Here is a 13154-nt window from a genome sequence, read left to right as displayed (position 1 = left end):
AATGTTCAAAAAAGGCAGAAGGAAAAAATCCTTGGTCCAGGCACTTCAGTTGGTTAATGTAGTAAAAAAAAACATGCGCTATTTTTTTTGACCGACAGCGGTTTGCAACAATCAGAGGTTGAGTTGTGCGAAGTCAGATCATTTCGCGCAGTCAGGTTATAAACAAAATTTAGAACCCATGTATAGAAGTGAAGAGATGACATCAGATCAGCCACAGTAGTATATGAAGTCACTGTCATGTTAATCGCCAAAGACCAGCAATATTTTAGTGATTTAATGTAGAAATTGAAATGAATCAAAAATATGAAGCAGTAAGCATGCTGTATGTATAGAAGCTTATATTGTATTATCTTTGCAAAAATGTAAATTGTAGGGTCAGACCATCAGAGTGTGAAACTCACCAAGAACAAATTTGGGGACTTACAGGCTCTCACAGTAAGTCCACCGGCGATGACATACTAAAATGAAACAGAACATTATTTTAATCTATTACCAAGGCTGAAAAGAAGGAATAGAAATACTATAGAAAAGGAGGTAGTGTGTTGTCTATCCGAAGGCTTTAAAACGGGGCTTTCAATAGGGGTGTGTGGTGGAGGTAGGGTTGCCAACCGTTCCTTGAAATACGGAATCGTCCCGTATTTAGAGATAAAAGTACGGGTTCCGTATTGAACTGAAACGGGACACGGGACGTTAAAATGCAGGAAATTACATCTAAGAAATGCTAAATTTTGTGCCCCAGACCCCCGGCACGATGAAGTGTCCCGGATTTTTTTCATTGACAGTTGGCAACCCTAGGTGGAGGTGACATATACCATAGGCCAGTGGTGCTCAAACTGTGGTACGCGTACCACTGGTGGTACTTGAGACATCTCTGGTGGTACTTGGAAGAATTCATTTTTTGTGCATCGATTTGAAGGCTGATCAAGTTGTTGCTGTATGATTCTGAACTGTATATGAACTGTATGAAAACGCAGAATAATACTAGGCAAGTAAGAATTTTTAAAACAAACTTGAACTGAATGTGACCCTAGCTGTTGATGCCATTATGAACCTCTCCTGTATTGACTGGCAAAAGTGAATATGGAAGGCCTTTGCTGCGATATTCTAATGTTGGTTGTCAAGGTGGTACTCGAGAGCTCAATATTTTCTCGGGTGGTACTTCACACAAAACCACTGCCACAGGGCTTTGTGATGTTGGGCCCTTATAATTCTGGCATGACAACCACGAGAATAAATCTTGGCCTGTAGCCTCAGCTTTTTCAGTCTTATAATGAAACGATGACCATATTAACAGACCAGCTATTGCCTGACAAAAAGCATATGTTGAGATTTAAAACTAAAATGGGAATAAATCTGTAGCCTACCAGTTTACCTCAGTGTGAAATTGAGAACCCAATGTCAACAGCCTGCGCTATGGCTAAACTGTTGCGCTTATTTGATGCCATCTCTCAACAGTTTAAATGGGAAACCATTTAGCCTCCTAATGGGCAAAATATTAGGACATGCCTATGTCCCCAGTTCTCCAAGGGAGATAAGAGAGACATCTCTCTCTACATGGGAGGTCCTCACGTGTGAGACATCCACCGAAGCTACCTTTGTAATCACCACCGCAGGCGAAACAGCTGCGAGGACCTGCAAACGCCAGTTTCCCGAAAGCCGGGTTGCGCATGCGCCAAGTCATCAAAAATCCTCTTTGCTTCGTGAAAGCACCAGTGTTTCGTTGCGGCTTAACTGTCCATCCTTCAAACGTGCCAGGCTGATTTTCCTTCGCCGAATTACGAAATGAATTACCTTGATCACCTTCCCCAACTTTCACTTCTGTCAGCGGATCAGGTGGATGTCTCACACGTGAGGACCTCCCGTACAGAGAGACGTTGAATGATTTGACTGAAGGAGAACTACTTATTTAGTAGAAAAGTCGCTCTCTCGCGTGGGATTCTTGTATTTTATTCTAGTGGGTTAGCATGATAGACAGAGGTTAGACTATCATGCAAACCCACTAGAAAAAAATACACTACACTACTAGAGATGGGATTTATGGCTCTTTGACGGGATCCGGATCTTAGTGGCTCGTTCCTTTCAAAGAGCTGTTCAAAAACTGGCTCTTTTGGATCTTTTTAAAATTATGTGTTAAGAATGTAATATTTTGACTCCATCTCAAGGTAATTTTGTCCAAACAACAACTGATTATTCTCCTGCTTCTAAAGACCGTTTTTGCCTCTCTTTGAGGTAAAGAATTGTGTTTTTTTCCCAAATTTAATTACTCTGGTCAAGGTCACGTGCTTAAAATGAATGAAAAATGAACGGAATAACGGTCGAGTGGCTCCCCTAGCTGTGATCCGGTTCCCATCGTTCACTTCAGGGAGCCGTTCAAAAGAACCGGCTCGTTCATGAACGACACACCTCTATACACTACTGCAATCACTAGAGAGTGCAGCTTTTCTATATGAACAAAGCTGTTCGCCTGCAGCCGAAGACCTTGTAGAAAACAGTTGGGAGGGAGTTGAGCACACTTTCTGGACAAAGACAAAAACTATTTAAAAAACTACTTATTGTCACCACTGCTTCCTCTCTGCTATGCTATACCTGTTTGAATAAAAACATAAAACCACCAGATTTCCTTTTTTGATTTTGCATAGATACCAACAATGATAAGAAAGAAAGAATGTAAGACATGCTCTGATGAATATTAGGGATGCACCGGATCCAAGATCCGGTTCCGGATCCGGCAGGATAATAGGGTTTTTCACAGGATCCGGATCCGGTTCCAGGATCCAGGATCCGGTAGCCGAGGCTTTTCAGTCAAAATAGTTTGAGCCAACGTGATAAAAAGGGCCCACATGTGTGAGTAGGCTATGTTTTTCAACCCTTTCGTAGCATCCGGTATCCGGTTCCGGATCCGGCAGGATCTTAAGCAGTGGATCCGGTATTCGGCAGGATCCTAAAAATCAGGATCCGGTGCATCTCTAATGAATATACTATACTGTAACTCACAATGATCGGTCCCCAGAACATGAGACTAGAGAAGGTGGATAAAGTCATTGCGTAAAATGCAGTCACAGCACCAAACAGCAGTACAACCACACCGATCATTATCTGAACCATCTGAAATAAAACCAAACAGAGTAATTTATGTTAACGTTTCATCGTTTCTCAGGAAGGTTGCCGTCATGTGATCATGCTTTACTCTGGGAATGTCTGCCACTCTCAGAAATAAAGGTACAGAACTCGTCATACCCTCAAGGGGAGTACCATTCTGTCGCTTAGGTGGTGCCTCAAAAAAGAGGTGACAGATGCACATTGGTCGACATTGCAAGAAACTGAACGCACCTCTTTTTTGGGGTACCAATCAAGCGACGCAATGGTACTCCCCTTGAGGGTACTGCCACAGCGACGAGTTCTGTACCTTTATTTCTGAGGGTGTGGTTAGATGTTTCGGACGTACCCCTAGGGCTGTTGGTTCTCCATGGTGCAATTTATGATGGTTGATGGCTGGTGCAACTCTGCCAGGGTTTCTTGGGTACGGATGAGTCAGAACAGTAAGTCCCCCTGCAGGAGCAGCTACGGCGGCCATTGCAGATAGCTGGAAAGTTACACAAAAGTAGATGGGAAATGTGTATGCTTTGAACATGGCAGCTTTGCACTGGCATATGCCTATGCTTACAGTAAGTGACACTTATGTCAGGGTAATTTCCACATCTTAGATTGGATTAAATTCAAACTTTATTTATCCCCAAGGGGAAATCCATGTCCCATGCTACTCTATAGATAAAAATAAATTAAAAAAGAGAAATACAAATAAAAACATTTAAAAAACAACAAATTAGGGTGATCCCTATGCAGAAAAGTCTGTTTTTGTCTTTGTCCTTAAAGTGATACTGTCCCATTTGTTTTAATAAGCTTATTTTACACCTCCCCTTGAGTTAAATGACAGGGTTTTACAGTTCTCCTGTACTTTCAACCGTTCTTTGGGTATGGCAGTGCAAATTTTACTCCCAAGCTAACAGTTAACATTGAGTCCTATGAGACCAGCTGGCGGCTAACTGGTCTCATAGGACTCAATGTTAACTGCTAGCATGGAGGTAAAATGTGCACTGTCATAACCAGAGAACTGTTGAAAGTACAGGAGAATGAAAACCCTATTATTTAACTCAAGGGGAGGTATAAAACAAGCTCATTTCCAAAAAGAGGTAGCCTAATGGAATAAAAATAAATCAACGTCATGTCAACCAACTTATTAATTGGCATTATTGATGTAAGGCTGACCAATTTGACTGCCATCACAATGGGACCAGGAATCCGTATATTACATTCCATGCCCACCTGTATGATTACATGTTGGATACGGCTTCCTAGGTACACCAGAAGTACTAGATAATGAGCTCTAATTACAATCAAGAAGATAGCCTGCCCTAACTTACCTTGAGACAGTTCTTCACCACGAAGTCACAATGAGCTGCTTTGTTATACCTAGTCCAGTACCAGTATGTGGTTGCACTGTGGTCATGTGGCTGAGATGTGTCTTCTAAGCGAGAGCAGTAAATGACTGGCCTTTGTTTCCTGTCTAGTTCACGGGAAACAGGGTGTAATGTAGATATTAGCACCCACGCAACCAACACCCTCCACCGTACCAATGGACAACAAGAGCATTTTGAGGAACACTAATAAGATTTATACTTTTCAGCATTTTGAGGAACACTAATAACATTTAACACTTTTCAGCATTTTGAGGAACACTATTAAGATTTACAAGTTTCGGTGCAATGACATGCCTAGTAGCGTACAGAAAACTATATACAAGAGGACCAGAATGGAGAGAGTGCGCACGCGCACACACATATTACGCACACACATTACGCGCGTACGCACACACACACACACACACACACACACACACACACACACACACACACACAAACACACACACACAGTACACACACACACACAATCCTACTCCTCGCACATCCAGTATTACCCAAGAGTGCACTCCACACTCTGCACTGTTCTCTGACATGCTTCCTGATTGTGTTGAAATCGTGTTTCCTGCTTCACCTCCTAGAGACTCCCACTACAGGGGGTGCATTCCGCGAAAACATGCGTAATAGCTGCATGCTATTCATCAACTTGGTTAGTTGCCAATGGGAAATTGCATTGTGAACAACAACAAAGTAGCTGATGTAATTAGCATCTATGGATTTGGGAATTGCACCCGTGGACTATATGGTACTGTATGTGACATGTTAACCCCTTAACACACGGCATTATAGATTAGCTGTTACCAGAATGGCAATGACCAAGTCGTAATGTATTACTAAAGGCCCCATGCACTGTCATAGTAGTGTAGTGCTTTAGTAGGCTAGTTATCTTTCTTAGTGCTTTGACTTTCTTAGACTTGTCTATTACAGCGTGCCACAGGAGGTACGGTGCATTAAGGGGTTAATGGAAGTTCAAGCTCAGCTTGAGCCACAACACACTAAGGGCTTCCGTACACCGGCTCCGACAAAGTGCGGTGCACTTTTGCTTCCGACAAAATTCGGACCCCCAAACCAAATTTCACACGAACATTGCATTGATAGTCAATGGGCGGCGCCGACAAAATAGAACTCGTCTCTAATTGCTATCCGACATCGGCCAATGTCCACGGACATCGGCGCCAGTGTGCGTGGTTCTATTGAAAACAATGGAATCGAATTTTACCTGAAGCCCTAAGGGCTTCCGCACACCGGCTCCGACAAAGTGCTGAGCACTGCTCAGTTAAAATTCGATTCCATTGTTTTCAATAGAACCACGCACACTGGCGCCGATGTCCGTGGACATTGGCCGATGTCGGATAGCAATTAGAGACGAGTTCTATTTTGTCGGTGTACGGAAGCCCTAAGGCAGGGATGGGCATCTGAAGCCAGGAGTCTACATGTGGACCGCCTACTCACTCAGTGTGGCCCGTAGATAAAACATGATGAAAAATAATGGCCTTTCTTTTTTTAAAATATTGGCAGTCTGTGAACAACCAACTGCACCTCGAACTCTAGAGTTGCAGTCTAGTTGCAGTCAGATCGAGTTGCAGTCAGGTCCCTGATTATGTGGCCCTCCAATGGTGGCGATGAAAACATGTGGCCCTCCTTATCATGAAAGTTGCCCACCCCTGCACTAAGATGTAATAATTTAGCCTGGTCCTGACCATCCCATAATACTACCATTTCCATTTCGTATTCATGGTGTGGACTTTGTTTGATCTGACGCGATTGCAGGAAGCAGGAAGGACATTTTCGGAAAAATAAGTTGTTGAACAAACATCGGACGTCTATCTATGGCGATGTAGGACCATTTAACAGACATGTCTGACAGAACATCCTACCGAAGGATAAAATTACAATGTAGGACCGTTTGTCAGAACACTGGCGCAAATCCTACCGGTCAACATCGCTCCGCAGAAGACAGGTACCAGACGTAGTGCGGAGCCAAGTCTCTTGGCGGAAGTAGGCCCTACGTATAGGCTACTTGGCGTGCGAGGCTAATAATGATTGGCATTATGTTGGCAACAGAATTCAGTGTAGCTTGGAGGTGGTGATGCTGCTAAGAGGTGAGAGACTTTAGACTACGGTAAAGATAGTTTGATATTGGCTATTAATTTGACATTCAAAATCATAATTTGATAATCTTTGGAATTCAGAGACATGCTCAGTCTCTTTAGAAGGATGATAAAGTATTCTTGTGGGTGCTCTTTGGTTCAAGGTTCAATGTCCAAAGTTATTTGAAAATAAAAAACTTTTCTTCACCTTCTCCATGTAGGTACCACGCACTGATGAAGGCTTGATAGCCGAAACGCGTTTGCTTTTTGGACATGGTGGTAATATAAATAAATAATGAGATGCAGTTTGTGAGTGCGGATTTTTCTTCCTTAAGTACATGCATCTTTATACCACAGCAGTTTGGAATTTCCCATTGTGACGCGCAAAATTGAGTGTTGATTAACTGTCTATAGATGGACACCTACTGTATGAAGTAGTCCCACTATTAGGGCAATTTTCTGACCGCATAACTGAAGTGTATCAATGCGCCAAAGGCACGTTCATCAGTTAGGAAACAAAAGTTGGAAAGCATATGGTAGTATAACCCTAAAGCGACCGACTGGGGTCATTTATGACCCCGGGCACATATTTTCATACACCATTCCGGCAATTTTCTTCAGAAAAACTTGTCCTTCTAGGAGTTTGTCAATACATATGTTGTGCATGTTGTGAATGATTTTTGTGAGATTTGGACCATCTATGTAGGATTTATAATCAAAACACCTCTGGGGTCATTTATGACCCCGAGAGAATCCATGAGATACTCAACATTATAATGTCCATTGTTGTTGTAATTTTCAAACTCTGATTTTTGTATTTTGTGTCTTTGGGCAGGCCATGGTCAGCAGACCTAAAATATTCACAATATAAACATTTATAGTATTAAAATATAATATATTATATAAATAAATAGGGCACCCCTGCGATAGCCAACGAAGCATATTGTGAGGGCACCCAGGTAGCATTTCCTCTGTTATTGCTCAATATTTGTTGATATCATGGCACAGTGGTCCTAGACACATGATGAGAATATGAAATGGAAGTCATCCTGATGAACAAAGAGGGAGGAAACAAGTCATCAGTGTAGAAATCAATGGCGTTTATAGAATTTTCCTTATTTTATGGCTATACAAAGGCTGAAGCATCAGTTGAATCATTTCTTTGCTCTAATACATATGGAAGACACAGTTGCACAGCTACAATGTCTAAAAAAAGTTTCAGAGAAATTTTGAATGTGCATAAGGTTATATATTTGAGACATGGTTTTGTCTATGTAAATTACCATATTCTCTGATCTTGTGATTTCATGAACCCAGAAATGTTGAGTACCATAAAGTTTTATTGCAGAAATGTCATCTATGGGCCTAATGGATAGAATTTAGCTTGGTTTCTCAAAGTTTCACTTTGAGCAATTTCCATAATTAGCATAAATATACTGTATTATTATGATAAGACTACTACAAGTGAATAGGCTAAAAAATGTAAAAGATATATATCACCATGAAACTTTCTCAGTTGATTACTGATGATGAGAGAAGAAAAAAATGTATTGGGTGTTTTTTGTATTTTGATGTTTACATATGCAAATGAGGGCATACATCATATTTAGCATATACGTATGTAAATTTGACCAATTTTTAGCAAAACAATAAAATGTTCAAATTCACATTTTTTTGCTTTAGATGAGGGACAAGTATGTGCAAGATGTAAATAAATTAGAATGAACCCCAAAAAATAATTTATATAGTGGTATTTTTAAATAAACTCCTTGGGGTCATAAATGACCCCGCTCGGTCAGATTAGTCGCAAAAACAGGCCGGTCGCTTGAGGGTTAAAGGCCTAATCAAATTTGAAACATTTCTATTTCTCCCTGCTGACTACACTCTTTTTTGCGAGAGAGAGAGAGAGAGAGAGAGATTCCCCGCGCAAAATAAGGACTTAAGAAATAAATAAATATTTCGCCCGTTTCCCTTTGGGCATTTCTTCCCCACGAGATGAGAGTGGTTTCCTGTGGTTGTAGCGTTTATCAGTTGAGAGAGTAGGCCAAGCCTAATTTATATGAAAAGTAGTGGATTTTTTTTCGAACCAATAGGCCTACCTAAGGGAACGCAGCAGCACTGAGGCGAAACAGCTTTGGCCTAACAGTGGTTTTTCACAGATGAAAACGATTGCAACAAAGCAACTGAGCACATATTTTATACGTATGTATATTATATATATATATAGTGTGTGTGTGTGTGTGTGTGTGTGTGTGTGTGTGTGTGTGTGTGTGAGAGAGAGAGAGTGTGTGCCTGTGTGTGTGTGTGTGTGTGTGCGTGTGTGTGGCACTAGGCCTCTGCCACAAGAGTGTTTTTTCCATTGTGGTCTTGAGTTCTTGTTAATGGTTCTCTGCTCACTACTTACTAGGCCTGCCATGACCACAGGAAGAACAGTGCTTCTATAAGGAGAAAACTGATGTGTTGTCAATAAAGCAGTCAATCAACCATTTGCACCAAAAAGTGTAAATCGTTTTAGTGTTCCTGAAAATGATGAAAAGTGGAAAAGTGTAAATCTTTTAGTGTTTTAGCTTTTTTCATATACCAAGATTTAAACAATAAATGATATATGCATGATGGTATGGTATGATATGCTCATATCTACACTACACCCTCAGATCCTTTTGCAACTTGCATGAGTTTGACTTAAACCAGTGCAGTGTAAATAGGTCACCTCAATAACCACATTGACATGTTTTCCATGAACTAGGCAGGAAACACAGTCTGTTGTTTACTACCCTAGAAGATATGTGCCATCCTCCAGTGTTGCCAGATGTGTCTGACCAAATCCCGCCCAAAAGGTTCTCAAAAACCGCCAAAATGCGCTAAATTCCGCCCAAATTCAACAAATTACATTGACTTCTATAGGCCCAAAACGGCCAATTTTGTCCCGTTTTTACCCGCAGACGCTCATCCCAAGTAGCCCAATTGGGCAGGCACCCGCCCAATCTGGCAACACTGCCAGCCACACGACCACAATGAAATCTCATACGTGTGGAACTGGTGCTGTACATTAGTAACAAGGCACGACAAAAGAAGCTCATTCTGACTTGGTGGTAAACAACTGTCACAAGGTAAGCTAGAGCAGTTTGTCCTCTTGATTGTAATTAGAGCTCATTGTCTATTACTTAGGTATAAGAAGCAGTAACTACAGTTTAGCTTTCCAGAGGTGCCACAAAAGACCTAGCCTATATTATGTAATGACACACCTGACATGTAATCATTACTTCATATAATCCTCTCATTTTCTTCTTCATGACAATTTCTTTAAGACTAGAACATCTTCAAATTATATTGACCAATACTGATAAGGGCCAACACCAGTTGGCAGGAACATGTAACCAGTCTGTGTCAATGAGTTTAACCTATAGACCAATAATGTTTGTGGTCCAAGAATGTGGGCGATTCTATGTTGTGCAAATTCACACTTGGGAATGCTATTCCACTAATTGGGTATTTAAAATTCCCTATAATTTCTTTGCATTTAAAAAACTGTTGTTTCTCTCCCTTAATTTGTCACTTCCGAAACACTGTGATATTAGATAAATGGACAATATTATGATTTGTATTGTCGTTGATCTACTAAATGTATGTTTGAGGTTTTTTAACACTGGTGTCTTGGTAACAATCATTTGAAAATATTTTGTTAACACCATACAAAGAGTGGCTTGTCAATTTAATAGCATTTTTACAACATTTTCCTGTAAATACTTTAAAGGTGCCGATGCACATTCCAGACTCAATGACATATTCGTTGAAATATTTATCTAATTAAAAAAAAAAAAAATTGCTTTCAGAATATAAAAAATAATTTATCTACCATAGCTCATATCATCAAAACATTGGTAAAAAACAAAACAAAAAAACAGCAAAGACAACCAGAGACACTATATTATTGGATTAAACTCTGTGATCGGTAGTGATCTTCTTAAAGGATAACTGATGATTTTCAAACTTGCGCCTGCATTTACTGTATACTTCAAATGGACATGGCAAATCAACTCATATTATGAGCATAAGTGTAAAAGGTTTCAGTGATGACGTGAAAATCTGGGACAGCATTTGTTTTGCAAAAAAAAAATTAAAAAAAAAAATCTATAGTGGGGACAATCACCACTCACATATCATATAGGCCTAAATAATATTTTCCATACTAAAGAAGCTACATCAAAAATTATTTTGGGACTTAATTGCCCTTTATATATATATATAATTTAAATAATTTTCTATGTAACTGGTTTTCAAATTGTATTTTTGTTTACAGCACTGCAATTTGCATGATGTTTGTAGAATTACTGTGTCGTACCGTGCCGTGTTTGCTGTCTATAAAGAACAAAGTAGGCTATGATTTCTAACAGAAGTGTGTGTTTTTGTAGTGGCAAGAAGGATGTGTCCTTGATGAGAATGGTACAAAATGTTAATGCCATGATATAACATAAACAATACTAACAGGTTAATACAATCAATTAATAGACTGTCATTCTGAAATTCTTTTTATCATTAGAGGAAAAAGACGAAATTGACATGGTGTTCATAATATTACATACGCCTACCTATGATATCCTACACTGTATGTAAGATGTGTCAACATGGGACACTTGCAATTGCAAATCTGCCATTTTAGAGTAGACTATTCACATTTTCCATCTGCTTTTGTGTAACTTTACAGCTATCTGCAATGGCCGCCGTAGTTGCTCCTGCTGGGGGATTTACTGTTGTGACTCATACGTACCCACAACATGCACAGCAGGCAACTAGTGGAATTGCACCAACCGGCGACCTTCATAAAATCCACAATGGAAAACCAACAGCCCTGGTGGTATGTCCAGCACAAGTAACCAGACTAGTTATTCCCAGAGTGAACCAGGATCACACTATGTCAACCTTCCTGAGAAACGATGAAATGTTCATTTCTTTTATTTCAGACGGTTCAAATAATGATCGGTGTGGTTGTACTGCTGTTCGGTGTGGTGACTGCAGTTTATGCACGAACTATCTCCATCTTCTCTGGTGTCATGGTCTGGGGAGCAATCATTGTGAGTTTTATTCAACATGCCTTTCTGTCTTTACACTTCAAGCTAGGGTTGGGCGATATATAACTTGGTCGAAAGCCGACTGTTGACTTCGTCAAACAGTCTGGTGAAAGCTAAGAGGATTCCGTCTCCGTGAAGGGTGGGGGATGGTCTGATGTTACTCTGCCATTTAAATTCATTGCTGAATTCAATTTAGTTCGCTGCATTTGTGGGCATAGCAGTGATATGTTGAGGGCAACATCAGATGCTGACTTCGAACATCGGCTCCGACAAAGTGTGGAGCACTGGAGCACACTTGTCAATACAACCCCGCACACCAGCGCCGACGTCCACGGAAATTCGTGCAAATCGAATCGAAGGAAAAAATAAACACTGTAGTAGCCTATCTATATATATGTGGTCGCTAGGTCTATTTATAGCCTATTTTACGATTCCACCGTCATTCACCGCTCAAATAGCCTGCGTAAGATAAGCAATAATATGACAAACATAACTCCCGCCGCCATACCGCACGAATAGACCACGCGCGATGCGATTCAAGCAACAGAGAATCGCTTCTGTGCAGCAGCAAGCGATAGGAGCGATTGAAGAGACTAGAGTATGTCCATACAGGCAGAAGGCAAATATTCAAACATTCCCATTGGCTGTGGTCACTGACCTCTATACAGTCATTGGCTGTCGCGGCTGGTCGCCGAACCGCGTCATAGAAAGTTGAAAGGATTTCAACTTCAAACTGTCGCTCTCGTCGCACGAATTGCCTCTAGCATAGACATAGATTAACCTAGACTGGCAATGGGCCTCGAAATTTTCGGATTTCTCAGCAGTCAGACCAAAGCAGAAAATAAAAATTCAAAAAATCAAAAATAATGTGATGCTTCGTTTGCCGTATGTGTTGTGTATCTATAATAATATATAGGCTAACACAACATCATATAATACAATACAATACAACACAGCATAATGTTGTACAATGCCATTACACGCGAAGACAAGGGTCTGAATATCTTTTTGTCTGGGCTCGTGATGTTGCTAGGTTACCATCAGCGTCTTCTAGGAAGCTGCACAGTCTGCTTTACTGAACGTACGGGTTATATACACACCTATGTACATAGTTGTCAATAACTCCGAGTAAATTATACCAAATAAGTTGCATACACACAAGCATGACCGATTCAGTATCACAAAATATCCTCAAACCATGCAACGAATAGAGTCTCGGCAGGGTTGCTAGATGAGATGATGATCGTGTGCCCTTTTCTACCCGAAGACTGCCTTCCTAAACGGCCCAATTTGGCGAGAAACCGTCCGATCTGGCAAGACCGCTCAACTTCTGGGTCTATTATAAAACGTGTGGTGGTAGTGAGGGTGATTCCATTCCTGGAGTGACAATATAGATGTTACGATTTGTCAAAATCTTACAGAAAATTATTGAAACACACTTTGATAACGTTGTAGTCATAGTTTGAAATCGTATGCATTCCTATGGCTCACAGCTCTGATAGTCTTCACTAGGAGGA

The sequence above is a fragment of the Engraulis encrasicolus genome, chromosome 5 (genome assembly GCF_034702125.1).
Source record: "Engraulis encrasicolus isolate BLACKSEA-1 chromosome 5, IST_EnEncr_1.0, whole genome shotgun sequence".
In the NCBI taxonomy this organism is placed as follows: domain Eukaryota; kingdom Metazoa; phylum Chordata; class Actinopteri; order Clupeiformes; family Engraulidae; genus Engraulis; species Engraulis encrasicolus.
The sequence above is the reverse complement of the archived record's forward strand: the minus strand, read 5'-3'. Positions refer to the sequence as shown.